Raw genomic sequence first — 26,052 nt, forward strand, 5'->3', positions numbered from 1 at the left:
TCAGCACTTTCTAGAATCAAAGATGAGTCAGAGGACACTCTTAGGGTTTGAGAGCTCGAGTTTTTCTTTACACATTTTTCTGCTAAAAGAAATTCCTTCAGTTCTACCCATTTCCTTCTAGGCAACAGGCCTTGGTTACCTTAACCCTTGTTTAACATCCCGATTTAAACCTGGCTTCCAGGGGTGCCAGGTGGCTCAGTTGGTTAAGCATGTGCTTTAGGTTCAGGTCATGATCTTGGAGTCCTGGTGCTCAGTGGGGAATCTGCTTCTCTCTCTCCCTCTCTGTTCTGCTCTGTTCTCACCCTCTCTCAAGTGGATGAATAAAATCTTAAACAAAACAGAACAAAACAAAACCTGGCTTCCATTTCTTAGAATTTCCTCGGAAAACTACATGTCGTATACAAGAGAGACCAGGTCCTTACTCAGCAGGGAATCTGTTTCTCTCTTCCTCTCTCTCCGCTCTGCTCTCACTCTCTCTCAAGTAAATAAATAAAATCGTAAACAAAACAAAACAAAAACAAACTTGGCTTCCATTTCTTAGAATTTCTTACAAATTATATTCCTGTACAAGAGAAACCATAGTTCTTCCATTCCTACCTCCAAAACAATATTTGTAAAAGTTTGGCAAAGATAGTCCCATACATTCATTTTATATAATTAGGTTATTTTTCATTACAACTAGATATACTTTTACACTGTCAGTATGAGACTATAAACTTTATTCCTTTTCATGTTGTTCATACATCCATGTTTCATAATGTACCTCCACTTTAGAGTTGCCTTGTCAGGTTTAGTAGGTAAATTTGCTGATTAAACAAGTTACAAGTTATTAGTACTAAGAAACCAGAAAACATGATTTCAGAATAACATACACATCATGCAGTATATTTTTGAACAAGATAACCATCATAATATTTAAAAAATAGTCTCCTATGTCATAAATTTTTTATTATGGAAGAAACATATTTTCTTTGAAATAAACAAAACATAAAAATATACTGTAGATATAAAAGAATTAAAATTCCCAGTGTGTGCAGTAAACTTTATACGTTAGTTCTAATATTATTTAACATACAAAATGTTTACAATGTATTTTAAATACTGTTTATCAGATATTACATATTTTAATTAATATGGCAACATGTTAATATGATATATATTAGTTTCTAACAAAATTTGTGTTCTATGATATCTAATGGAATAATATAGAATTGTTATGCGATGAGTAATACATACTCATTTTTCCATATTATAAAATATTCTGAAAAAAAAAGAAAAAAAATATTCTGAGAAAGTTATTTAATTATACTTATATTCCATAGGTTACTTAACCATTCCTCTACTGTGAGATATTTAAATTTGCTTCTAATCTTACACTATTATTATAAGTGATGCTACAGTGCATATTCTCACCCAAAACTTTTATATACCACTTCATATTTTGCATTAAAATTTTTTCTAAAAGTAGATATTTTTAACATTTTGACTAAATGGTGACATTATAATTTTGAAATAAGATCTATTTATTGGGTTCTGTGAAAATACTAGTGATTGTAGAGCATTTGGAAATTTTTGTGACATATAAATTGGTCCTGGACATAATTAGTTTCCTGTGAGCCTCTGGTCACAATATATTCATTAATTTATCAAAAAATAAACTTGTTTTACCTGTGTTTATGTTTAAAGACATCTTACTTAATATATATTGTTGATTCATGAACATTGAATTCACAGTCAACAAACTATGTAGCTCATGTCTGAAAGAAGCTTATGTAACACATGGATTTTTCTCAGTAAAATACTCACAGCCTTCTCACATTTAGAAATAATGCACAGTACTGCAGCACTATATTTTGGGAGTCATTTTTGAACAGCAAAATCACCGGCAAAAAGCACAAAAATGTGACACTAAATATCCCAAAAGAAAGGAAGCTTTTTACACTGTAAGAGCTGAAACAGAAAGGTAGAACATCACTTTAGTCAGCCTTACCTGGGAACTTAAGTAGTGAGCAACTCAATTTTTTCACTACTCAGCACATGTCTGAATGAGCATGAAAGCATATGAGTATTGATTTTGGAGTTAAGAATAAATTTATACAAGTAAGCAAACAGGAAATATGGAATCTATGAATAATATGGATTTCTTGTAGATATCTATAATGAGACAGAAACAGAGATAGGATAACTTTATGTCTAAATGTAGCAGATCTACTGCATGACTAGAAAAAATATAACCTTACTTATAGCAGAAAAACATTCACATTTTCTTCCAAAGGCTGAAGCTAAAATAAATCCTGACTTTTATCATAAGATTACCTTTCTGATTTCATCAAACATGTAGATATACCAAAGTTTTTTCTCTTCACTCTTATTCCTACAGACATGCCATGCACTAGGAAGTTGGCTATATCTCGCCCTTGGCTCTTGAGGTCAAACTGATTTACCATGTGGCCAAACTCAGTAAAACTTTACCTAGGTGTTCAGTCTTCAGATTGGACCACATGTCTGGCCAATTCCAACCTAACCCCTTTCTCTGCATAACTTTTACATACTATTTGGTAAATGACTCACTCATGACTGGAACTGATGATCCAGAAGCAGCACAGGCGAAAAAACAATAATGAATTCCATTTTGTGCCACAGTCGGATTAGGATTTAGGCATTAAATATGTAGCAACTTGACCATTTACTTCCAGAAAATTGGCATGAGGGTACATTTCTTCTAAGACTCTATGGGAGTGTTTTCCCATTGCATTTTCGCTAACACTTTTTTTTTAACTTTATAATTTTATCACAAAACAGTTACTAAAATTCAAATTTTCTTCTAGTGAGGCTGAATTTATTATTTACTTTAAAAATCCTTTTTATGTAAATTATCATTTCTTGTCCCCTTATTTTTCTTTTGGGATATATGACGTACTTCCTGATTTCCATTCACACATTGCTGTTTGAAACTATTAAGTTTGGTTTGCTTCTTTATGCTACAACCCTGGATTTTACCTCTTCTAAATATTTTAGGAGGTGGAAATCATCTAATCTAGAAATCTAGACACAAACAGGCACTCGATATAATTATCATTTGTAAATAAAAACACTTTTGAATACAATTTTATTTGCTAATCTCTCTCCCTACTTTACCCCAATTCTGTCCTATGAAAGAGCTTTCAAATCAAGTGCTTACTATAGTATCAAGCAGAACAGCATCTTGCATTTACATAAAGTATAAAAACTGCCTATGTGAAAATTAGGAAAAGTAGGGGAATTGAAGTATGATTTATTTTTTAACTGCTTTTACTATCTTCTGATTTTATGGTGATGTAAGTCTTTGTTCTTAGAACAATTCCTGACACCTCCCTTTCTTCCACATTGCTAGGAAAAAGTTTTACCATTTGAAGATTCATCTCCACCCAAGGCTCTAAACTGATATTAAGCCTTTGTGGTTGTATACTTGAGCATCTTCCTTAGATACGGTCTCCAAAATTGAATTGCTCTTCAATGACCGAGTGCTTACTGACCCATGATTTTGGCATTCCCTCAGTAGACCAGGACTCCTCTTTTCCAGAAACCCCACCATAACATCTCTTTCTATTTTCTTGTATAGAGTCCTACTGGCACTTAAAGCTGACCTCATTTTGCAGTCTATTCCTTGCCTTATCCATGAAAGTCGCCTTGAGTCCCAATCTTCAAAACACTATTTTCTAATAACTTCAGCCCAAACTGAGCTCTTTCTCATTGAAATTATTTCATGCATTTTCTTACATTAATCATACAGATATTTTATTTTTTAAGATTTAAAAAAAAAGTGTCATTTATTTATTTATTTTAGAGAGAGAGCACACAAGCCAAGGAGAGGGACAAGCAGACTCTGTGCTGAGCTGGAGCCCCACACAGGGCTTGATCTCAACAGATGGACAACATGACCTGATGCAAAATGAAGAGTTGGCTGCTTAACTGACTGAGCCACCCAGGTGCCCCAATCAGATATTTTATTTCGTTTTATTAAAGATTTATTTATTTATTCATGCGAGACACAGAGGGGCAGAGACACATGCAGAGGGAGAAGCAGGATCCCCATGGGGAGGCCAATGCATGACTTGATCTAGAATCCCAGGATTGCGACCTGAGCCAAAGGCAGACACAACCACTGAGCCACCCACACGTCCCCCCGATCAGATATTTTAAACATTTGTATATTTAAAATGCTCTATCAGACTACACAACTTACTACTTTATTAGTAAACAATGACCATATGTATTGCTATTTCATTTGCTGTTAATTTCTCTAATATTATCTTAGGAATAATTCTAATTCTGATTTATTCATTTATTACTGTGTGGTTAAATATATTAAATATTATTATAGATATAGATGCCAAGAGATCATTCTTGTTTACATTTCTGCACATTTATGAACAAATACATGAGTGGGCACTTTGCTCTGTATTATTATCTTTTCAAAAGTGTTTTATAATGATCATCCATGATAGAAACAGTTTCTCTCTTTGGAGCAGATTTGCTTAATTTACAGGAAAATAAGATAATTCCTTCTATGGCAATTTAGTCATGTTTGCTAGCAGCCCCATATATAAGAGTAGGGTTTCCCAACCTCAAGGTTTTTTTTTTTTTTTTTTTCCCTTTAACACACAGTACTGAATGTGTAGGTTGTCTGGCACTCACCACATAACACCAAAGGTTGGTGTTCAAGGAACCAGTACAATAATGTTACTCTGGCTACAGTTTTCTATTAGTAATAAACTGTCGTTTGACTCTAACCCAAGAGTCTCGTATCTTCTTCCAATTTCTATGAAACTGAAAAATAATTCTTTTTGTTTGCAAGTATGGTAAAATCTCAGGCGCTTCACAGTTCCCCAAGACAGGTTGTATACAGGACTGCCAAGTATTTAAAATAATGATGTTCTATATTCATATATTATTTCTGTATATATAATTTTATTTCATCTTTACAACACTTCTGAAATGTAAAACTAGCACAGTTAAATAATAATCATCATGTAGAGGTATTTAATTTCTTTATTTATAAAATGATATAATTCCTACATCATGAGACCTGTCTGTGTATTAAAAATAGTCGATGAATATAAAGTGCTTGGTAGAGTACCTGCACCAGGAATGATTCTCTGTGTGTCGCTGAAATCTCACTATTGTTTCCAATTTTTCTGAGATACAAAGATTATCCAATTTTTTTATTAAAATATCTCTCTTTGATCAAATTTTATGTTGCATCCCCTTATTTTTCAAACCACTTATTTATATTATCAAGTATTAGTTGTAACCTAGTAAAATGCTTTCATATGTAGCTTTCTTTAATCTCTAAGTATATGATAAATGTTTTGTACAGAGTAGAGTCTAAATCACATGCATCCTATTTTTCTACCAGGATAGCTAATTGAATCCAGTCCACATTGAAGATTAACATCTGATAAGATTACTGTAAATGCTCAGTTTATTCTAAAACCTAGACATAGTGAACCAATGAATAAATAATTTTGGACATACTTATTTTAAGATATTTCAAAGCTTAATTTTTGTAATTGCTTCGTGTTGTATCTTTTCATCATTTTAGGGAAAAGTAGATACTTATTTCTACAAATATACAAAGAATGCTACCTGAAATTAGGAAAACTTCCCCAAAATAATTGTTCTTGTGATACATATGGTATGAAAGATGTCCACAAATCTAGGCATCTTTCCAATAGTGCATAATTGAATTTCCCAAATGTGTGGTGTCATAGAACAGTAAGTTAGTAATTATGAGAACAAGAGCATTCTTTTTATTATAATGTTAATATCATCAATAGTTGTTACAACTAGGAAGTGATATTCCTGGAAACCTCACAAAATTTTATCCCATTAGATTTATGCTTCCATTTACCTGTCTGAATCCTAGAGTTTTATTTAAGGTATTTGTGTTTGCAACTGACCAAATATTCAAAGTAATTTTATAGTTCAATAACACTTTAATAATTATAAAATATGTAAATGCAGGTAGTTTAGATTTAGATATCCTATATTTTGGAATTTTCTAGAACTAAGACGAATAATTTTAAACAAAATAGAAAACTACTAATTGTGTTGTCATTGTGCTGAAAAAAGTAGAATATAAGTACACTAGGGTAAAATACACAGAATGGAAATATGTTCCAATTGTTAAGCAAAACACGTGAAACTAGTCTATCAAAAATAGGTAGTTGAGGAAGATGTGACACAGACCTTAATGATTTAAGACATTACTTGTAGATAAGCCTTGAAACTAAGTTGACGTCAAAATTACCTTGTTTCAGAAGAACATCAACTAGTTTTGATCCTCCTTTACTTTGAAATGGTGGAAGCTATCTAAATAAGAATAGTTTGTAAGTAAGTGATTAATTTGCATATCAAATAACAATTTGATAGAAATTTCCCAACTTTTTTCAAAAATTACAAAATAACAATTTATATACTTAATTTAGCATCATACACTGTATAAACAAACTAGTGCTAAAATGATAAATTAGCATTCTGTGATGATAAATGAGCACCCTGTCGTAGAACAAATTATTAGTACCTATAAAACTTATAACAGAAATCTTTATTTTTTAAATCTGTTTGATTCCATTTTTCATAATTTGTGTCATAGTAATTCTTGAAAAGAAAATTAAGAGGTAATTTTAATCCATATAAGACTGAAATTGAGTTAATTGACATGGAATTACTACTTTTGAATGAATATCTGTAATTAGTTTGGGGGATAATTATCGTGCAAATATGTGGCACCATTTAACTTATAGTTCCTTTTTGTCATTACCAGACAATGAGTATTCCATAATATCATCTTTCTTATATAACAAAGAAAATGTGCATTTTTAGAGAAAACAAATCACAATTAATTGTAAAATGTGCAACAGATGGTGGAACTTATAATCATTCTATCAGACTAATAGTATACTGTCTGCATTTTGGAATTTGTTTTTCCCAAAAGATGATGCTGGGTTGAAGCCATATTGACAGCTGGTACATTGCTAATGTAGTTAGTTTGATATACCTCATCTATTAAATCTTGTACATTTTCCAAAATAACAGATGACAAGTGCAATTGACCACCTGGGGAAAGGCAATTTCAATAGAAAGAGAAAATTGATCTTCTCTTTGGTGATTGTAGAGTTGCTTACTGCTTTTCCTATTTTGGGTGACATTATTAACCACCAGCATATTATTTGCTTTGAAAAAGTACACATTTTGGAACACAGATCATGATTAAGAGTAATCTATGGACAGCTAACAGATGCTTTACCTATCATAATTTCTAAAAATGTAAACATGTTTTGTGGAATATCAGTTCAAATGAGCATTTACAATATATGTTTTACAGATGCTACACTGAAATATCAATTAGATAATGAATTTCTTTAATATAAGCAACTAAACATATCTCACAGTTGTATGGTATATAATCATTTTTAATTAATTATTGCAGAAAGTGAATCTATTCTTTGCAGTAAAACATATAATGTCTTATGCTTTCAGTTTGCATAGAATTTATTATGAAGTTTCTTTGGCTTCAGTTAGAATAGACAATAGATAATTGAGACAAAAAATAATGGATTCCAATGGCATGAAAAGTACATGCCATTAAACTACCATTTTAACTTGGTTATATCACTGAGGCCTGCATAGGTACGTAAATAGGAACTCCTTATATCGGTACACAGCTATTCATAAGAATCTTATGTATTTGAGAATTGGTAAAAAGTCAGACGTAGTATAATATTATTAGGTAATAAAACAGTTCTGTTTCTAACACTGTAATATTATTCCTTCTTAAAATTTTCAAAATAGATAACATTCATTTTAGTCTTAAATAAATTGCAAAATTAAAAAAATACACAAACATTCTAACAACAGAAGACTTTAATCAATAATGCAATATTTTCATTCATATCAGATATATGCCCAAGCTAACTGAATTAAAAGAAGTGAAATAAAAGATTTGGAGAGAGGTAAAATTTTTGTTTAGCTGAACAATAACATTGTTATAGAAATACTTAAACATGAAACTAGTATCATACATTTGTTTTTTGACTTAATATAACTGAACAAGAGCATTGTTTTATGTTGGTTAACACTTACCAGAATTTTAATGCTTACATCATATGAAATATAAATGGAAATGGCAACAAAAATTCTGTAATCCAAAAAGCCATTTTATTCATACAAAACTATATTTATTTCTCTAGGTTTTCAATCAAGTAGATATAATCAAAATGGGAATATAATTCTAGATATATTACATATTACATAACCTCCAAATACTTCAATTAAGTGTTTAAAATTCTATTTTTCAATGTTTAAAATTCTATTTAAATACAATAGTTTATGGTAATATTTTACTTTATGATAGTATTTTAATTCTAATATTGATTTTAAGAAGATTAATACTATTCAAGTTGAAGTATGCAATTATTTTCTCATGTCTACATAAAATTAATGTTAGCTAAAATGATAACATAATTAATGCACAATCTCCATTGTATGCATAGCATATATTTTGGTATATAACTAAATTAATTTATATTAAATTTGCAATTATTTACTGTAAATCTTAATAAGTATCATAGTGTATAAGAACCTGTGATTTTCAAAAATGGTCAAATTAAAATAATTAATAATTAAAGTAATTTCAATATGTAAACAATAAATAGTAAATGATACATAAATAGAAAAAGTACATGAAGCTGAATCTTAGAGTAGTTGCAGTTATGTAAACAAATTTTCATGAAATCCCATAAACTTACTAATACTAATCTCAGAGCTGTGGGAAGGAGCAGATGGCTGAAATGGTTAGAAATCCATTTTTCTGGCCAGAGGAACCAGGAAGAAAGGTACCAAAAGATCAGGTTGGGATTGGGAGGGGTGGAGATCACAGAGAGGCAAGAGTGTTGTGTAGGACCCAAAGCTCAGCGAAGCATTGATTAAAAGGCAAGTATTCCAATTAAAAATGGGCAAAGGACTTGAATACATATTTCTCCAAAGAGGACATGCAAGTGGCCAATAAACACATGAAAAATTATTCAATATCATTAGTTTCTAGGGAAATGTAAATAAAAGTAAAAGAGGTAACACTTCATATGTACCATGATGGCTGTCACAAAAAATATAGACAATAACAGGTTCTGACAAGACTATGGATAAATTGGAACCCCACATTGCTGGTGGGAATACAAAATGGTGCATCCTCTTTGGGAAACAGTCTAGCAATTTCTCAAAAAGTTAAACATGACCTTATCATATGATCTATTAGTTTCCTTCCTAAGTATGTAACCAAGAAAATAGAAAGTATATGTCCTGATGAAAATCTTGTACACAAATTTTCACAGAAAAATTATGCATACTAGCCACAACATGGAAGAAACCTAAATGTCCATCAACAGATGATGGATGGATAAACTGAGAACAGAATCACCATAAAATGGAATTTTTTTTAAGTTATGAGAAGGGATGGAGTACTGATATATGCTATGGTATTGGTGATCTTGAAAACGTTATGCCAAAATAGATAAGGCAGGAACAAAATTTTACAGATTTTAGGATCCCATTTATATGAAATATCCAAAAAGGCATATCCATAGAGACAGGAAGTAGCTGGGTTTTCCCAGAGCTGTGGGAATGGGCAGCGGGAGTGACTGATCTTAGGCATGTAGTTTCAGTTTGAGGTGATGAAATATTCTGGAATTAGAAAGTGGTGGTTGTTTTCCAAATTTGCAAATAAACCAAAAAAAATTAATTGTACACTTTTTAAAAAAATTTACATGTGAATTATTCCTCAGTAAAAATATAGATGGTATAAATATAGCAATGAAAGATGAACATTGGATTAAATAAACAAGTCCAAACTATTAACAGTGTACAAGAAACCTATATTAAATATAAAGAATACTTAAATTGAACATAAAAATTGGAAAAAGCTAACCATACAAACAATAATCAGAATATAATTGAGTAGTCATAGTAATATCAGAGCAAGTGGACTTTAGAAAAATAAATATTCTTAGCAATTAAGAAGAATATTACATAAACATAGAATAAATTCATGAAAAATGATTAAATCTTATATGCATATGTACATTAATAGTGTTTACTATTAACTCATATTTATTTGTACTTTAAGAACGTTAATTCTGCCATAGGGTTTGGTATGGTAGTACTGGAAAAAATATGGATATTGATGGTAGATTTTGGGAAATATCCAATTTATTTATTTATTTATTTATTGGGAAATATCCAATTTATAGGCAAGAGGCATGATTGAAAATCCATGATATAGACATCAAGTTCATGCCATATTCTGATGTTTATTCTTGAAATCAAGCATAGAAAGTAGTAAATGGATGCTATGTTCCAGTCTGCCTCTTGAATACCATGAACTGAAATATTTACTGACAAATCCCAAATAAAATCTACCATTGAATTATCCTACCTGCCTGGTTTATACCTGGAAAAAGTGTGCAACTACATTAAGAATATAGTAAAGAGTAGCAAGACAAGTGGCTTTCTTGAGTCTTCAAAAAGCAGAGGATTATGTCATCCACCAGATGAAAAAAGAATACTCCCAAGCAAGCAGAACAGAAGAAGTAATCATAGAAAATACTAAATTACAATGTCATACAGTGAATTTCAGTCCCAGATTGATATAAATCAGACTTATAAATCAGTTTGTCAGATCTGTGTATATATATTTGTATGTGTGTATGGGGGGGGGCAGCGACGAGTTGTGTACCCATGTGCAACATGCTTTCTTTGACAAGTATGTACATCAAGAGAGGTTGGTGGTAAAATGGAAAGTGAAACCAGATGAAAAATGAATCCAGAAGGTCCTGAAATGTGTTTACTTATCCTAGTTGCATATAATAAATACAAGTACCATCACTGAGCCCTTGTACAATAAAGACAATGCTAGAATGTGACATTATTATTGAGACAAATGCCATGGGGTCATGTCTTTGTTGTTTCTGGTCATCTGATCAGGCATGTTCTTGTAAGTTGATTCTGAAAGTTTAATATACACAATTATACTCTTTAAATATAAAAATCCACCTCTCCAAGATCATTCTAGAATTACAGTTTAAAATTGTATTTGCCTGAGTGTAACTTCTCCCAATATGCTACCTGAGCAAGTTGGTAGCAGTTCTAAAAATGAGTTAATCTTAAGAACTAAGGCATCACATTCAAATGTAGTTATTAAATTAGGATTTGTTAGAAAGAACTATTGATTTGAATACTGTTAACTCCAGAAAGCCCTTAGTTTCAATACAATCACTACTAAAACTACCTGCACCTGGCTGACCAGAAGATTAATTCTGGTTGAAACATTGAGTTGTGCCACACAGATCATTTTTCACATGTCTGTGTTTTTGAACTCTTTCTCTTCCCAATTCCTCTTCTGTGTTAATTTGCCTCAGAAATTTCAGCTGTTTCAAGCTTCTTTACTCTGCTTCCTCAACTTAGCAAAATGGGTGCCCCTGACCAAAATGTATCTGCATCAAGAAGCCATACTGGTGGTGGGGCTCATCTTGCCACTTTTTCTTCTCCCAGAGGTAAAAGTCCTGCATTGCTTGATATACAATGTCCAAAAATACATGCTTTATATATTTCATTTAGTATTATACTTGCTTATTGGAATTAATCCTGTACTTGATAGTTCCTCATGGTCAGAGAAAAGACACTCCTGGTCACTATTTTCCAAAAGTTACCTACTAGGTAATTCCAAAATACATCTGAGCCTAGAGTTAATTTGTATCCTATGGAAATCCTTGCCTGTTGGCTATGCAGCCTCTCCCTAGCAATTTTATCAAAATAATGTCATAACACTATTTTACATGATATTCGTTTTTGGACTCCACTTATCACATTTTTCCCAGGGCTTTACTACATTTTGTGTCTAATATGTACCAAAATTGTACTTATGTTATCATCTCTAACATTTACTATTATGCAGAGTTAAAAAGTGTCACATTTTATTGATTATATACATTAATTAGGGACATTGATTATGTCTATTTTCACATATTAGCAACTCTGAAACCATGCATTAGCTCAAAAATCAGTTGCATTTTATATTGCTCTTGCCCGGGTGGTTGTCTTGTCAAACCTATCATTGCCTGGCATGTAAGAACTTAGTTGTTACTCTATAGTTGGATAACCATAACTCCTCAGTACGTCACTCCTTAAGTCATTAAGGGTTCATATGCATGAGGACTAAAAGTACTGGTTATTATGTCAAAATCTGTTAATATCTACTGCTTTTCATAGATATCCACCATTCTGAGATGCAAATTATTCAGAAATATCCAACTCAGAAGATAAAAAATGATTGAAAACTTTATCCAGTATGTCATTTATATTTTTCTCTTTATATAGGTACAAGAGTGCTATACATCTTTAAATCTATCGCTAAATAAACTTAAACTAACTTCCTATGAGTAGGAAATATTGTAGTGATAATATATTTTAATTATTTTATATAAATTTTTTTACTAAGTAGTACCAAAATTATATTCAATTGTACTTTAAATAGTTTAAATATACTATATCTGTGTGTTTACATATGAGGAAACATAGGATCAAACTGGGTTTTTATTTAGAATAGTTCTCTCTTCAGCCTCTGGTGATGGTGTTCTCATGAAGTGAACTTCTAAAAAGACACCCCAGCAGATAAGAATTTAAAAAGCCTGTAAATATAGTTTTAAGAAAACAATAAATTTTTAAAAATTAAAGCTGGGTACAAAATATTTTTATAATACAGTGAAAATCTGAGAAATTAAATATTTTTGGAAGTTAGCAAATTAGAGCCACAAATAGTACCTATATGAAATCAAATATCAAAATTATTGATGTGGGCAGCCCCGGTGGCTCAGCAGTTTAGCGCCTCCTTCAGCCTGGGGTGTGATCCTGGAGACCCGGGATTGAGTCCCATGTCAGGTTCCCTGCATAGAACCTGCTTCTCCCTCTGCCTGTGTCTCTGCTGATCCCTCTCTCCCTCTCTCTATCTCTCATGAATAAATAAATAAATAATCTAAAAAATAAAAATAAAATAAAATAATTATTGATGTATAAATGTTAAGTATTAACATGCATGGTGTTAACATGGTGTATAATGTGTAAGTATTTCCCAATTACACATAAATCTAAATTCTGCACTTCTTAAAATATTAGCTCAAGACTCATCTCTCTTTTGAAAACTTTTAGACATAAATCAACATCTTTCCCATATTTTCTGTTCCTTTGACCAATTTCACACACTAGGTTGAATGTTTCCCTGAAATGATGTCTTTGAAGTTGTTTAACAGGTGCCTCCAGGTCTTTATTTTCTTTATAGTACCTGCTTATCCTTTAAATAAATAAGATAAGGAGAATAAAACCAAGTATGCCCACTTTAGGCATTATTCTTTCCATCTTTGCCAACAATCTATTTAACATTGGTTCGCAAATTTCACAAGCCTATAGCATACCTCACAATGTCTTTAACGTGGCCAATAAAGAAATAACATACTCCAAACCAATGTTAAATTAATGACACTATTGGTCCCGGCAAGGGGAAATGTAAGGGATAAGTCAAAATTTATTTGAAGTGTGCCTTTGTAGGAATTTTTGTAGGAATTTGTACTCTTAAGAGCTGGCTTAGCCTATTAAAAGCTGACATCCCACTGCCAGCACAAAAGTAAAAGTTCTCTGTTGGAAAAACACACTGCTAGTGCACAAGGATACTGGTGTTGATGGTCAAGATGATCTTGAGGCCACTTCCCGGCTTTCACCACTGCCTGTAAAAGTCATCTTTATGGATGCAGGAGCTAACTGTCCCACCATCTTGGAGAGCTATTTTAGATCAGCAAAGTTTAGCTTTGCTCAGACTAACCAGAGTCCTCACAAACTCTTGGTATTTGTAGTCTACATGTCTCTTTGCCATAGTAGTTTCTTCATATGTTTTTCTTGATAAGCCCCTGGAGGGTTACCCCTCAGCAACTGAGCTACTGAATTCTTATGGGCAAGAACAGGTGAAATGTTGACATCCTCACACAATTTACTTCATTGTTGTGATGAATCTTAACTTCTAAAATCATTTTTTTTCCTCTGTCATTTTTTGGCATCATTTTTTAAGTGGAGTATATGGAGTTTGTGTCTATGAATCCAAGGACTTCTTAATATGAAAAAAAATTCTGTGAAATTTCACACTCACACAGAAATACTTGGAGAATAGTTGAGTTACAGTTACACTATGCCCAATGTGCTAATAGCATATACACAAGTAGAAGGTACCGTAAAACCTGGCATATGCTTTCAGAAAAACTTTTAGAGAAGAGAAGTTATTCTCAAACAGATTCTCTTGTCTTTTATCATGATGCATCTAAGCCAAGGAATGAGTCATTTCTCTTTCTAATTCTGTTTGTCTTTTTGATTGTTTTTGCATTTTGGTGTGTCATCCATGTTTTTCTTGTCACTTTTGGATTTCAGAGAAGTGTATCCAATAATATATCTATGAATATTTAAGTTTTTTACATGCTTTCCGAAGGTATTATATTTTTATGATCCTATTTTTTTACAGTATAGGTCTATGCAAATGAAGAATCTTCCAGGTATCTTTTCCTCTAACTAAATGTTTTCCACAGTGCTTTCCAAGTGTATTCCATTTTAAAAGTTGGCTACAATCATCAATCTAATCACCAGATAGAATTATAGATTATAGTAGGCTTTTATGAAAAATGATAATTTCCTATGTGGGCATTTGAAAGAAACCTCTCTCTGTATCATAAGAACTTTATTTTAAATTTCTTCTTTGTCTCCTTTTATCACATGCATCTGGAGTAAGTCTACCTACCAACTTCTTTGGTAGGGTTTCACTCTTTCAAGTGTTTAATTATCACTTGCAACCAAATAAAAAACATATACATGGTTAATTCATAAAATAATAACCAATAGTAGGATCTAACAAATTATATTTGCTTTGCAATTTTTACATGTTTTCATTTTGATCCTTTTGAGTTTGAGATGTTCAAAATTCTTTAAGATAAATGTAAAACCATGGGAAATAATTCAGTTTAACAAGGAGATTAAGAGCTCTCCAACTTCTTCATTTTCTGCATATATAATTTTTATTTCATTTCATTAACAGTATTCTCATAATTCATGAAAGTTGCAAAAACCACTGTCTAAAACAACTGAGTTTTATTATACAGCTGCTAGTTTTCACCATCTTCAGTTTTCAAATTATAAAATAAAAAATACATGTTCGAGCATTAAATGCTTAATATAATCTTGCTGAACTTGCATGAACCAAATTTTATTTATGCCAATAGAATTATATTCTAGCATATGTGATGATGATGCTACCACAAATCAAAAAGTGATGTTGAAATCGAACAATTTAGATTACATTTAATGTAAGTCACTAGGTTTGATTAATGGCGTTTAAAATAAAAAGTTGAACTATATATGCCCATTTGACATCATTTCCCATATTAGAATAGCTTTTTCTAGGTATTCTCCTGACACCTCCTTATAGTCATTTTAGACACAATATACATCAATATACATTCTATAAGCTAGATTCACCTATAGATAGCTAGTCTATATAAGACTTTATTGTTTGCAACATATTACCATAGATTCAGTAATGCTGATTTCATTTGTTTTATTTTATTGTTGTGCTTTCCCACATAGGTCATTTTTTCTCTTTTGACAATTTAACAAAATCATTAGCTAAAAACCTATCATTTGAAAAAAATGACAAAATACACCCTAGCATAGAAAATAGTATATTGCTTTCAACAATATTACTTTATTTTACTGTATTCATCTGTTTTAAGTTTTGAATTCATTTTTCAGAGTAACTAAATATATGAATGAGTTTCCAAACCCTTCTGAAGCATTTGTCAATAATATTTTGTGCCTGTTGCCAAATTAGAAAAACCACTAAAGTATACTTGGGCAAGCCAGGAAATTAATAATAAATGGAAAACTAAGGTCCACAGCTATTATCTGTCATTTCAAAATATTTTATTTAATATGCTTTAAAGGTTTGAGTCAAACCATTTTTTTAATGAAAAAATGATTGGAGACATTAATTATATTAATGAGCTTAATGTGCATCTAGTAAGTGGACCACTTGTCCTCTAAAGGACTAGAAATGCTGCACTCATAGTTTATTACAGATTTTTTTTTTTTTTTTTTTTTTTTTAGTTCTCCACTTACAGGCTTATATAGAAAGAATAGTACCTTCCATTATTTACTGATGGGCAAATCGGGGAAATTCAAATTTAACTATTCTCCCTACGATTGATGTGAGAGCCATTGGCATACACTGTGTAGAAGAATACTTTTAAATTGCATGCCTGTGTGACAGCTTTTAGTGATACAGTTTATCTTAATTTTGCATATTATATATCTTCTTGTGAAAATTATAAAAAAAGAGCTTTTTTAAAAGCAGCATTTTCTAATACAAAACTGCACAGATTGTATTCCACTTTTCACACTGGCTGGGTGATTAGAGAAATGTTTTATTTATCTGATTTATTTGCTGTCCATATAAAGACAGGTGACAAACTATCAGTCCTGAGAATACCTAGCATTTCAGTCACGCATTGCATTTTGGTCAGACATGTTATGAGCTACATATGGTAGAGATAGAGACAGAGAGAGAGACAGAGATAGACAGAGATAGATCCTTGCTGTACGTACCTAAGATAACTTTAGTGCAGACTACGTCTGAGTAGTTTAACAATCTGCACTTCATTTCTAAAAGAACTTATGTTCAAAATTCTCTTTCCTATTTGACTGGCCTCCTATTATTTAATCCATCTGCCTCAACAGGCCCCCATTTTTAACAAGGAAATTCAGCCTTTTTTATTTTCACCTGAGTCACTGGAACAACCTAAAGAAAAGGACTCTTCTTGTACAAGGTGTGGTTTGAGATCATTGAGTATTACTTAAAAGAACAAAACAAGCTGTCAAACTTATGAAATCAAAAATAGATGATTTTAATAAAGGTTTTTTAAGGTGATCATAGCCTAGTGAAAGGTTTCAAAATGTTTTTAACTGAAATGTGAACCAAAATCATAATAGTTTTTTATCTATTACAAAATGGCTCTCAGGCTAACTTGATAAGTAATACCAACCGACTCTTAAGTTCCAACAAAAACAAGTATTTAGTATCCCAGGCATTTAAAAGCAGAAATCAATTATTTGAGGTTATTTGGATGAGAAAAAAAAGATAGAAATGTCAGAAGTGATTCAACCTTCTAACTTGTTCCAAAGTAATAACCAAAGTAGGACAGTCTCAAGATCTGGTGGTTATCTCTGAGGAATGTACCTGGTAATCTACTGAGGTGATTTTAATGTATCCACTTAATATATAACTTTTCTGTATTCTTCATTTTCTGATGCTTGATATGTTCTTAGAAAAAACATTCCTGGGGATTTAGACTGAGCCTATGAGTATCATCTAAGCAAACAATGCATTTACCTCAGTAGCACCACCCTCCTATAGAGTCTTAATTATCTTATAATTCCCTAGAAACATATAAAGCCAGTTGCTAGGGATCAGAAGCTTTTGAGATCTTAACTTTTACTTCTACTCTAAGACTTTTACATACAAAGCCCTTAAATACAATATGATGTCCCAGTATGGATCTTGGAACAGAAAGAGGACATTTGTGAAAGTTTTAGAAAGCATAAAGTCTGGAGTTCAGTCAATATTATTGTAATAATATTAAATGCCTTTGTTTTGATGAATATGCCGTTGTTACACGTTAACATTAGAGTAGACTGGGTGAAAGGTATATGACAACTCTCTATAATATCTTTGCAACTTTTCTGTAAATCTAAATTATGCCAAAATGAGTTTAAAAATTATTGAAGTTCTTAACATTTTGTTGGCTTATTTGAAGCTATGACTGAGGCATAGGAGCAGAGGTCAACCTGTTGGCTTAACTCCTCTGTCTCAAGAAAACAAATAAAATAATTAAAATATTTGGGGGTTAGATAATGAGGACTAATTTGCCTTTTCATTTTTTAAAAGAATTGATTATGTTAACTTTGCATTTGCCTATATGATTTTTCTTTTAAAACAAGTTATTCTTGCATTTTTAAAATGGTAGAAAATAGCTTAAAAATGTAAAGCAATAAACCTTCATTCAACCATTATTCTTTAGTCTCTTCTACCAAAGACTATGACTTTTAAGTTTTTCTGATTTTGGTTACTTCTATGTTTCAGCAATATATATGTTTTTAGCCTTGATCTTTATTTAATTCTTTAGATGCATAATTTTACTGGACTTAAAAAAATTACAACCAATCTCCTTCTTTCCTTTTCTTAATAAAATTATAGCAATGCCCTTGCATTCTCTGCTAGACACTTCTGTAATGTGTCATTCCTCCAGAGAGTGTATCCTTCTAATCACCGCCAAGTGACGTGAAATATCAGCACTCCTATCAATACTTTTTCCACTTTTCATTTTTTCTCAGTCAACTAAGACTGTATTTTCCATTTTCCATGTTAAGGTGTATGTTCTTTTCTGTAGCCATCATAGCATTGCTAGTGTTCTATGTTTATTCTAAAATATAATATCCAATATGATTTGTTCTATAAATATTATTAAATGCAGGATCATGTACTAGGATCTGTTAATCTTTACAAGACTCTCAGGTAAATGACCCTGAATATACCTAGTGTGAAGTTCCACTGGATCTCTAATTGCATTATAAACTTTCATAGGAGAGGTTATCATGGTTTTTATTATTTTTATTTTTAGATTTTGTTTTTCTTGTCATTTTTCTTTGCCTTTTTTTCTCCTGGATATTCATAATGTTTTTATTTGTGTCTGTGTCTACTTATTCTGTCTTATGTCCTACTGTGCCTAAGATTCTGCTTGTGTACTTTGGTCACCTGAATCTTATATCTCCAAATCTCCTTTATTCATGAGTTCTAAACTCTGTGGCCAATCTGAAATTATTGTTCTCTGGACCTGCTGCATTGCTTAGACCCAAAGACTCTTCTTCTCTACTCTAGTCTGACTCCATTTGTTTATTTTTAAAATGTTTTTAAGGAAAAAGATGAAATCTCGTCTCTACTTACAGGACACTGCATGACATGAACTTCCACATAGAAATAAGAAACCCACTGAGAGGAGAAGTTTCATACACTATGTACAGTTTGGAATTGTTCAAGTATAGTTTCCTTGTAAAAAGTGCTACGATAACAAAACACATTCAAAAACAGTTCTTAGTAGAGAAACAATAAGACAAACTTATACCAGACTTGGTATACAACAAACAGGTTTATTCCTCAGCTACACAATCTAAAAGTTAAAGGTCTCAAGAGTACCATCCTGAACTTGGAATGTATAGCCTTCAGAGGCTGTTTTCTGGCACAACATTTGGATCTTCCTCTTCCTCTTCCTTGATTCCTTCCCAATCAAATTTGGTGACGCTTTGTACATAGACTCATTTTCGTGGTTTTGTAGAGCTTCGGTTTTGTCCAAACCTCCACATTCTTCCATCATTATACTAAATTTCTCAATTTTACCTAGTCTTTCAACTGCCTAAATGATGTCTGAAGCGGCATCCAGAATACCCAGAATACATTTGGTATCTTATGCAGTTGAGAGGTTCATCAATGGTTCTTTTATGCCATAACAAATGAGGAACACAATCTGTTCAAACATTCCACTACTTCTATAGTTGGTTATGGCCCCAACAGCTTCCTTTAGGGTCTTAAAGTCTGCCTTGGAGAGAACACCAATGAGGAATGGGATTAATCCATGATTTTCAACTTTCTGTATTTGATCCTGGTAACTGGCTGTGATGTTTGATATTGTCCATGTAGCTTCCTTTTGAATATTAGTTTTGGGGTTCATTAGTAGGCTGGGAAAGATAGCTAGTGCTCCTGCATCTATTATACCCTGAATCTGTTCATCTGTTCCAGTGACAACATTTCCTACATCACAACGGGCAATTCTATAGCACCTAGATGCTTCACAATTTGGGGCACAGCTTCTGTTTTCACAACCATTTCAATCCATTCATTTGGACCAGCAATAAGGTAGGAAATGGCCTAGCAGATGTCTGCTAATACTTCTGGATCATCATGATGCAGGAGACGAACTAAGGTGGGAAGAATCTGCTCTACCTCATCTAACAGGACTTGTTTCAACAAAGGTTTGAAAATGTTCAATAAGGTTATGTAAGTAACTACACTCTAAAGATGACATATCAGGAACTTCAAGGAGAGTCAACAGTGAGTCAGCTGCCCATATTTGATAACCACATCTCAGAAAACTGAACCATCACCTGTAGTATTAGAGCCCACGCAGCTCATTCCCTAATGATGGGTGAGGGAAGATGTCAACAGAGGAATGAATGTTGGGGTAGCACTTCCATCTACCACAACCACAGTCTTTCCAGAGGCAGTGTTAGTGAGCGCCCAAGCCAATTCAAACTGAATAGGACTCCAATCAGTTCTGCCCAAGAAGGACACATATTTTGGAATCAAACCAGCCTGATTATGTGGTCTGTGGGGGGTTGTTTTTCTCTAGAAAGCTGTTTCCTAGCAGCTTGAGTAGCCTGGAGCTGACTTTCTAAATTGTTGTTATTTGTGACCTTGATGATGCCATCAACAGACCAATTCATAGTGCCCTGGCTGTTGAAGATTCCTGCAGTGGAAAAGTAGTGTCATCAGGAAATGAGCTTACATTTCTCCTTTTCATCATTTGGTCATTCTCCTTAGATTTCCTCAGTTCTACCTTAACTTCTTTTCATGCTGCCTCATTCTCCATACTGTCTTTCCCCTTGTTCTTGAAAATGTTAAGCTGGGAAGTTTGTGAATTAGCATTCTCATTGGTGGACATGGTTAGGAAACAAAGAAACAAAGCTACATGGCTGGCTCAGGCTTTCACAGGATGCAGTGTGGGGCATCACAAGATGCAGGTCAGCTGCCCTCAAAACGTCCAGCATGGCTCAGCCCAAAGATGATGTGCTGACTCCATTGATTTAAATTAAATTTTAAATTTTAAATTTTAATTAAAATTATTTTTTAATAATTTAAAAGAAATTCTGGGATGCCTGGGTGGCTCACTGGGTTAAGTGTCTGTCATCAACTCAGGTCATGATCTCAGGGTCCTGAAATCATGTCCCCATGTCAGGTTCCATGCTCAGTGGGGAGTCTACTTCCCCTCTCTCTCTGCTCCTCCCCTCTGCTATCTCTCTCTAAAATAAATAAAATATTTCTAAAAATATTTCTTGTTATCTGAATCTTTTCTGTAGCAACCAGTTCCTGCTTTGTGTCTGCAAAATGTATTAGAAGACATTTACTGTAGTCATTTTTTTTCGGTAGTCTTTTTTAATGCTATCTTCAATTTATCTGCATTAGCTCACTGTCTAGGAATCAGATCTTTGGTTTGTATGTACTTGTCCTCTAATGTTTCTCATGTTTTTCTTAATATACTGGCAATACGTGTTTATTATTCATATTTGCAATGCAGCAATATATTAAATAAAAATGTCCCTCTGTGACATTTCATTCCACAATATATAAATTAAAGTAGCCATAAACTCTCCTTTTGAATCATTGTGCTGCTAAGATTATGTATCATTGAAGTTTACTTGTGATACAACTATATGTCTTTGTATACTTGGAAATAAAACAAACCATTTGTTTATCTTCTAATTGATGGGATCCAAAAAACTTAACATTTAAAGCCTCTTGAATATAATTCCATTTGGATTTATATAATATAATTTAAAATTAATGTAATAATATTTGCAGATAGAAGAAATTAAAAATAAAAACTATATGTTTTGCTAACAAACCTAGTGAATTCTGAATAAAACATTTATTTCCTCAAATTTATTTCCTTTGGTCAAACATTCCCAAAATACAACTTGCTTTTAAGTGTTCTGTGGTTCAGTGTAACTTCAAAAATGACATTTCACAACTGTGAAGGAGTCACTATTATCAAGAATCAGGTTTTAATATAATTTCAATAAACATCAATATATTGTTTAGATGTTAATCTTAGATATAATTTTTGAATGTTTTTCACTATATTTGGTCCAGAAATGGAAACTAACAATTACCTCCAAATAGGACATTTTTCTCTACTCTTTTTTCCAATGTTTATCCTTCTTCTGTGAAAGACATTTTGGAAAAAAAAAAAAAAAAGAAAGATATTTTGGGCAAACTTTGAACTAATATCTAGCTCATGTTTCAGCAATCCGCCATGATAGGCTGACCTAAGATTGTAAGTGTTTAAGTCAAAGAGATTTGTATGTGTGTCTTTTCTTTCATGCAATTTATGAGGATGGACTAAATTAAATTGACCTTTTGAATCATAGTTTTTATAGCTCAAACTTAGGTAAATAATATATACGTCATGTTTTGTTTAAGAATGAAGTGACCCAAATTTAGACACAGTATATACAAAATGAATTTTAGTTATTTCTCTGTCTACCACTGTTTTTTGTCTTTTGCTGTTGTTTATTTTGAATGTATTGTTATATTTTCCCTATCTCAGTTCTGTCAGTTTTGAAATAAGAAAAACAAGACAAAATTAGATTTACAGTTAGAAGAACTGGGTTCAGGTCCCGACATCATTTATTTATACTGGAAGTGATTGCAACATAAGGCATGTGGCCTCTGTGATATTTAAATTTCTCACATATATGACTTTTTTAATATGCCATTTCCTAATGCTTGTGAGACTTAAATAAAAAAAATTAAATGATAAAATTTAAAAACGTGTACTTCCATGGTGAACAACAATTTTACATACGTGTATACTAAGCTCCAGAAGGAAAATAATCTTTTCTCTTCAGTAGATTAAAATATTAAATATTATGTACATTAGAAATGTCACATTTCGAGGCACCTGGGTGGCTCAGTTGGTTGAGCATACAACTCTTGGTTTTAGCTCAGGTCATGATCTTATGGGTCATGAAATTGAGCCCCCCAATAAGCTTCATAAAATCTAAAAAAAAAAGAATTATTTACATTTCCTTTTCCCTTAGTGGATTAAAATTATAATATATACGTTAGCAATTCTCACATTATACGAAGGAAAAATATACAGAAATACTTTAACAGTTCTTTACAATCAAACTGAAATTACATTGTACTTTCTCACTCTATTTGGTTCATAGAATCCTGTTTCCATGTGGCCAGTTCCTTTTTGAACTCTTTTATGTGATCAGGAAAATAGATTTTCACAATCTAATCTAAAACATTCTATGTCATAAATTGCTTCATTATGTCTTAAGCAACTTCTATGTTCTATACTCATTCTGGATAATGTTCTAAAAACTTTTCTAGACATATGTTTATGAGGATGAAAAAACAGACATGAATCCTATTTTTAAAGATTCTACACTTTACCTAGAAACAGATATATATATCCAGTTGAATTTTTGTTATTTAACAGATTTGGTGGCAACAACAGTGTAATCTGAAGCAAACTTCTGATGACATTCAGGGACAAAGAGAAACAGAGGCATGGCACCCATGAACCCCTTTTTGAGTTCATTGCCTTACCATTTCTGAAAGATATGGCTAAGTTCCTCTGGGTTCTGAGCTCCATTCTCTTAGTGCTGAACTCCCGATCCAATTGGGTTTTCAGTCAATTCCCTATTTGTTTGGTATCACCAGTTCCACAATGGGAAATTCTGGTCCTTGGTTCCATACCCAGATTCTATATTGGAAACTGCTGGTCGAAATTCCCTATTTGTTTGGAATCCATCCCCAGATTCCATGTTGGGAACTACTGGTGTCAACTGCTGTACCCCATTTGTTTAGAATCAACTTGCAGTGCCCATTTGTTGAGGTCTGCTGTTTCAATCCATTCCCCAGTCCTAGGTTCCATGGTGGGAATTATTGAATGTGTATACCAGGGCTTCTCATGGTCAAGATGCAGTAATATCACTTGGTTACTAAGACATTAGGAAGCACATGTTTGTTTTTCTTGTTTTTTTGTAGATCAAGGCTAGCTACAAGAAATAGTATCTTTAAATTCTGAGGAGTTAAGCGTACCATCTTCCAGCATGCCTGCTTATTTTATGTCTAGGAACTATAGTCCTGGAAGCTGTACATATCTACAAAAATGATAAAATTCTACTAAAAACAATCTAGAATTATAATGGCCATTATGAAGCATGTTCCAGTTAGACAACATCATTCATTTAAGAAGCACACTTGAAAAGAAGGGTTCCCAAATTAAATAAATAGAATAGGATAACTTTTTAACTTTGATGCCAAAGCTTCCAAAAGACTTCAAAACTCCAAAATAGCTTCATTAAAAGACTCATTATAAAAGGCTAGTGTAAAATTAGAGACATAGAAGATAACTAAAGCAAAAGACAATAAAACTGATGTGACTCCAACTGCTCCCCTTTTCTTTATCAAGTACTCACATTTTACTAATTCTCTGTCTGAGATGACTTTCGGTTCTGAAGAGATTAGTAAAGTTATCTTTTAAAATCTTTAAAAATAAAACTACTCAAGATTGCAGACAAACCTCCTCATGTGTATTTCACCCTTTGGTTAAAGACTGAACTCAGAGTCATAGTTAAAGAATTTCTTAACCCTAAGGAATATCCTCAAAATTTTTTCTTTTCTTTATTTAGAATAATTATTGGGGCCTAGGACCTGACTGTCATATTTTTATCAGCTAGTGCACATATTGGTAGGACCTAGTAAAGCCTAAAAATGGATGTAAGAAGCAAAATGACAAAACCTTGAGGAGGATATTTAAGATCCTTGACCTTCAATGTACTCCCCTTACAGATCAGAAAGAACTTGCAAAAAATAGCAACTGAACTTTTACAGTTCATTCCTAGAGGTTTTTCTGCCCTTACTGATTGATTGGCTTATTATTCAAACATGCAAACAAAAGAAAGATGAATCTGTAGCACACTTTAAAGCCCATTCAGAAGTCCTCTTCTGACGGTATTCCAGGTTCATACAATAAATAAGGTCACCAAACTTACTGTAGCTGTTGTGTTTGTAAATGAATTATATCCTGAGATTAGTGGATTAATAAAAAGGGCAGAAAATAGTATGGGAAGCCAACTCTCTGACTGAACTCATGACCAAAGCTGAGCACTTCGAAGCAAGACTTCAAACAGAAATCTGCCAGGCTATTAGCCTTGCAGCCACAACAAAGCAAAGGCTAGAGACTTCAAATAATACCTGGGCCTTTCACATTGTGCCTTCTAGAGTCCCATCATGAAATTACTGGTCCAGAAATCAATGTCTCACTTGTAATTAACCGGGGCACTGAGAAAAAAAGATTGTCCTCAAAGGTCCAATGCAAATTCTTCAACTTGATTGCCTCCATTTCTACCCCCAAGATAAGCCCCTATATGGATCTTACCCAGAGTTAACAGGTTTCCAAGGGCTTCTCCAGTAAACTACCAGTAATTTCCTTAAACATTCAAGAGGAAATTAAACTTGAAATTAATGTGAAATCTTGCCAAGTATTAACTGATGGTAGAGCTACTTTAACCCCTGTTTTCAGAGGAAAACAAATCCCTTAGAGGGAAAAAAAAAAAAAAAAAAGTTTTACATGTTGTAGGTATCCAGTAAAGCTCAGAGGGGTTTCTATTTCAGCCAGTACAAATGACTCTGGGACCTTTTATTGAAAAACATTACCTTTTGCTATGAGATACAGCCCCTTTCAATCTATTAGGTAGAGATGTCCTTTCTAAAGTTAAAGGACATTTTGCTACCAGTGGAGACCTCACCTTAGAATTTTCTGACCAACCTGAACCTGGACTTTTATATTCTTTACATTCTGCTTTTGATACAGAAGAAAAAGAATTCTAACAAAAGTCTTTAATTTAATCAAGGTGCCCAAAATTCTGCAGGCTGCTTCTAATACTAACATTGGAAGAATAAAAAGTACAGCGCCTGTAAAGATTCAATGGATGTGACCAAACCTTTTCCTAAATTGCTTCAATATCTACTAAGCCTGAGACCATACAAGGTTTCCCTTCCATAGCAGAAGAACTAATCTC

General features: G+C 32.6%; 1 pseudogene; it reads right to left on the reverse strand.

The window, feature by feature from the left end:
• Positions 1-19,346: 19,346 nt before the first annotated feature.
• Positions 19,347-20,894, reverse strand: LOC144316830 (importin subunit alpha-1 pseudogene; annotated as a pseudogene).
• Between the last annotated feature and the right edge of the window lie 5,158 nt (positions 20,895-26,052).

Source organism: Canis aureus, chromosome 7, assembly GCF_053574225.1.
Source record: "Canis aureus isolate CA01 chromosome 7, VMU_Caureus_v.1.0, whole genome shotgun sequence".
In the NCBI taxonomy this organism is placed as follows: Eukaryota; Metazoa; Chordata; class Mammalia; order Carnivora; family Canidae; genus Canis; species Canis aureus.